The sequence below is a fragment of the Hylobates moloch genome, unplaced genomic scaffold (assembly GCF_009828535.3).
Source record: "Hylobates moloch isolate HMO894 unplaced genomic scaffold, HMol_V3 SCAFFOLD_13, whole genome shotgun sequence".
Classification (NCBI taxonomy): Eukaryota; Metazoa; Chordata; class Mammalia; order Primates; family Hylobatidae; genus Hylobates; species Hylobates moloch.
The window spans coordinates 65913907-65918146 of NW_026652288.1; the positions used below are offsets into that span (position 1 = coordinate 65913907).

Here is a 4240-nt window from a genome sequence, read left to right on the forward strand (position 1 = left end):
TTCTGATATTCCTCTCTCTATCCATCATATGCCCCTTGATTTTGCTTTTCTTTTTTTTAACTAATAGAGTTGATAATTTTATTTTCACATTTCACAATACAAATGAAAACTTCACTCTTGCTGGTCCCACTTCTCCCCTCTAATACTATTCTCTCTTTGATCGGAAGGAGGAGCAAGTCTTCCTTTTCATGCTGTTAAGAAAACACCCAGAGTCACAGCACCATGATCTCTTTGTGAAGCAGAACAAGTAATATAAAACTGATCTAAAGAGGCCTCCCCTCTGTTCTTATCTGTCTGGTCGAGTCATTTGGGGCCAAGTGGGCACCATTGTGGGAGGGTGGGAGGACTCATCACTGGGGGCCCAGGCATCATTGGCATGTGGCCTCCTGTATTAGTCTGTTCTCATGCTGCAAATAAAGACAACTTGAGACTGGATAATTTATAAAGGAAAGAGGTTTAATGGACTCACAGTTCCACATGGCTAAGGAGGCCTCACAATCATGGTGGAAGACAAAGGAAGAGCAAAGGGACATCTTACATGGCGGCAGGCAAGAGAGCGTGTGCAGGGGAACTCCCCTTTATAAAACCGTCAGATCTCGTGAGACTTATTCACTATAACGAGAACAGCATGAGAAAAACCCACCCCCATGATTCGATTACCTCCCACCGGGTCTCTCCCACATCATGTGAAGATTATTACAACTCAAGGTGAGATCTGAGTGGGGACACAGAGCCAAATGATATCACCTCCCATGGGCAGCCTCATTCCAGGAGCACACCCCATTGGCATCATCCAGGAGGAGGGGGGGCCATCACTGGCATCATGGGAGGGCCCGCCAGATGGGGTGCTGGCATCATACCTGGTGAGGAACAGGAAGAGACTGGGGGGAGGTTGGATCATCGCTCCTGCAGGAGGAGGAGCAGAGAACAGAGTAGGAGGTGTTCTTCCTTGTTGAGATGCAGTCTTTGTTCTGTCAGGCTCCGAGCCTGCTCTTCTATCCATTTCTGGTAGTAGTCTTTCACATTCTCTTTGTGTTTCCTTCCACTGCAATGGTAGGTTCTCACAGATGGAGAGTCATGGGTGAGGTATGTATTGCAGAAGTCACAACAAAACTTAGGCATGTTGCTCTGTAGCCCGTTGACCACTCTGTTCCCTGATTTTGCTTTGTTTTGATGTGACATTGAAGCATTGCACATGAGCAGAGCAGCTAATGGTTCTCCCCTCTTTGGATTATTGGATGAAATTATTTTGAATTTTATTTTTTATTGATACATAATAGATATATGTGCTTTGGGGGTACATATGATAATTTAATACATTTATATAACTTGTTAAGAACAAATCAGTGTAATTGGGGCAGCCACCACCTTAAATACTTGTCCTTCCTTTTTGCTGGAAACATTTGTATTATTCTCTTAGCTATTTTGAAATATGCAATAGGTTAGTCTAAACTATAATCACCCTAGTGATCTATGAAACACTACGTCTTATTTCTTCTGTTGGGTTAAATGATTTAATACCTGCAATGCTCTTAGCATTGTGCCTGGCACATGATAAATAAATATTAGCTGTCGTTATTCCGACCCAAAACAAGAACATTTTTTATTGTTACAGAAAAAATAGGACCATTGATTATGTTTCACCATTTAAGTGGCTATTGTTTGCGTGCTTTCGACAGTTCTATCCCATGTCCTATACATTTACTTTCCCCCAGACCTCCCTCCGCTCCATCAACCTATTACAACAGGGTGTAATAATATAGACGAACACTAGAGGGCAGCATGCAATTGCAATGAAGAAAATCGGCATCAGCACACTTGAAATTCAGACAAGAAGATAGAAGAGGTCTAGTATCAAAGGAAAGTGAAATGTCTTCCTTTAATATAGTGTCTTGTAGTATTCTTCTATAGGAGGGAAGTATTATTACTCTATCGGATGAGTATTCCTACTGGAAGGATAGCTGTGGCATTTTAAAAAATCCTGCCTGTATGTGCCTGCCATAGAGATGTCACATAACCATTTCCTCACGTGCTGTTTGCTCCACACCCCAGCTCTCTTGAGAGCACTTAGCTTCTCCCGTGGGCCGGTTCTTCCGATAGGAGGCATTTGGAAGCCTACGTTGGTATAGTGCTGCCTTACAACGCGCTTTAATGTAATATCTAGTCTCTGGGAGGCCCAGGAGTGCTTCAAATTCTAGGCTTCCCTGAGATGTCCAGTGCGTTTCTTTTGAGGTGTATGTGTGCTCACTCGGCGTGAGTCCCTCAGGGGCAGGGAACGTACCCCATCTTCACCTTTGCGTCCCCAGCAGTTTGCAGTGCTGGGCATGCCCTGGAGAAGCTGGATATTGTCTGTTGGACTAAACTGCTTCATGAGCTGCAGACAGAACAAGAGGGAAATTTATGCTCACTTTATGCCTGAGCAATGGGACTCCAAACTGCACCCCAACCAGTGAATTTTTTTCATTATTTTTCTGTATTATAAAAACAGTTCATGCTCATAATGGGAAAATCATGCAAAAAGAACATCTAAAATATTCATAATCCCATCCATCCAATATTAACCTGGGGAATACTACAGATTCTTTTAACCTTATGTCAGAGTATTATATATAAATATATGTGTGTGTATACATATATATAGTGTTTACATTTATGGCAGCATGGAACATCTATCTTTTTAAAATTTTTTTTGAGATGGTGTCTGTACTCCGTCACCCAGGTTGGAGTGCAGTGGCGTGATCTGACTCGCTGCAACCTTGGCCTCATCCGCCCACCTCAGCCTCCTGAGTAGCTGGGACCACAAGCGTGCACCACCATGCCCAGCTAATTTTTTGTATTTTTGGAACAGACAGGGTTTTGCCATGTTGCCCAGGCTGGTCTTGAACTCCTGAGCTCAGGTGATCCACCCGCCTTGGACTCCCAAAGTTCTGGGATTACAGGCGTGAGCCACAGTGCCCAGCCCTACATCTATCTTTTTTTTTTTTTTTAAACGAATCCCTTTCTTTTGGGTTTAAGCTGTTTCTCAATTTTTGCTTTTCTAAAGAGCAGTCTGGTGAATATTCGTGTAGCTAAGTGTAAGCCCACATTCTTTATTAGTATCGTAGGATAAATTCCCAGAGGCAGAATTTCTGGGTGATGGGTAATTTACATTGTCACCAACAGTGACAGTGCCCTTGATCAGATGAAGAGTTTTAATTAAACGTCACACCAGAACTCCATAATCTTGTCTCAGTCATGTCATCGCTGCTCAAAACATTTGGTGAACTCTGTTTGGTGATCCAGGCTATGACTCATATAAGAAAATAAATCTTAATCTCTCATCTTGCCTTTGATCTTTGACTGTTCAAGAAAGTCTAATTTACCACAAAAGGACAAAGACAGCAACCATGGCAGATTTTCATATAGGTGTGCCACCAGAGTCAGGAGGAGTTAGGGAAGTACTTCCCAGACTGTTCTGAATAGTGGCAAATCAGAGAATAATTTCTCTAAGCCTTTTTGGAAATTAGGATGGAACTTCCCCATCATCTGAAGACTCCTTATGGATTGAACAAGGAGGGCCCTCTTGACTGGTTTGTTTTTTTCTCTCTCTTTTCTTTCTCTTTCTTTCTTTCTTTCTTTCTTTCTTTCTTTCTTTCCTTCTTTCTTTCTTTCTTTCTTTCTCTCTTTCTCTCTTTCTTTTCTTTCCTTCCTTCCTTCCTTCCTTCCTTCCTTCCTTCCTTCCTTCCTTCCCTCCTTCCTTCCTTCCTTCCTTCCTTCCTTCCTTCCTTCCTTCCTTCCTTCTCTTTCTCTCTGTCTTCCCCCCTTCCTTTTCTTTTCTTTTCTCTTTTTTCTTTCTCTTTTCTTTTCTCTTTTTTCTTTCTCTTTTCTTTTTTCTTCTCTTTTTTCCTTAACCCGACTTTTCTAGCTTTAACTTCGCCTACTCTTACACAGACCTGAATGGTTGCTGTACATCCTCTTGGCCCAGCTGCAACTTCAGCCACTGCTGCAGCAACCAGTTTTGTGCAGGTGTGGCTGATGGCTCTGGCTTTGGCTGCCTGATGTCTCCCGGATCCTGCAGCATGGCACGGGACACATTTGCCTCCTGGTTGCCTTCTGGACTTGCAGGGTACTTACCATGATAGGGTGTACCCTTTGATGATCTGGGGATGGGAATTGGAGGGTGAAGACCTCCCTCTTCTCTCTCTCAGTGGACAATTCTGAGGTCCTACACAGCGCCTCAGAAGCCCCCAGTGGGATTGAG

General features: G+C 43.2%; 1 pseudogene; it reads right to left on the reverse strand.

Moving 5' to 3' along the window:
* Positions 1-286: 286 nt before the first annotated feature.
* LOC116481074 (U1 small nuclear ribonucleoprotein C-like) lies at positions 287-1122 on the reverse strand (annotated as a pseudogene).
* Between the last annotated feature and the right edge of the window lie 3118 nt (positions 1123-4240).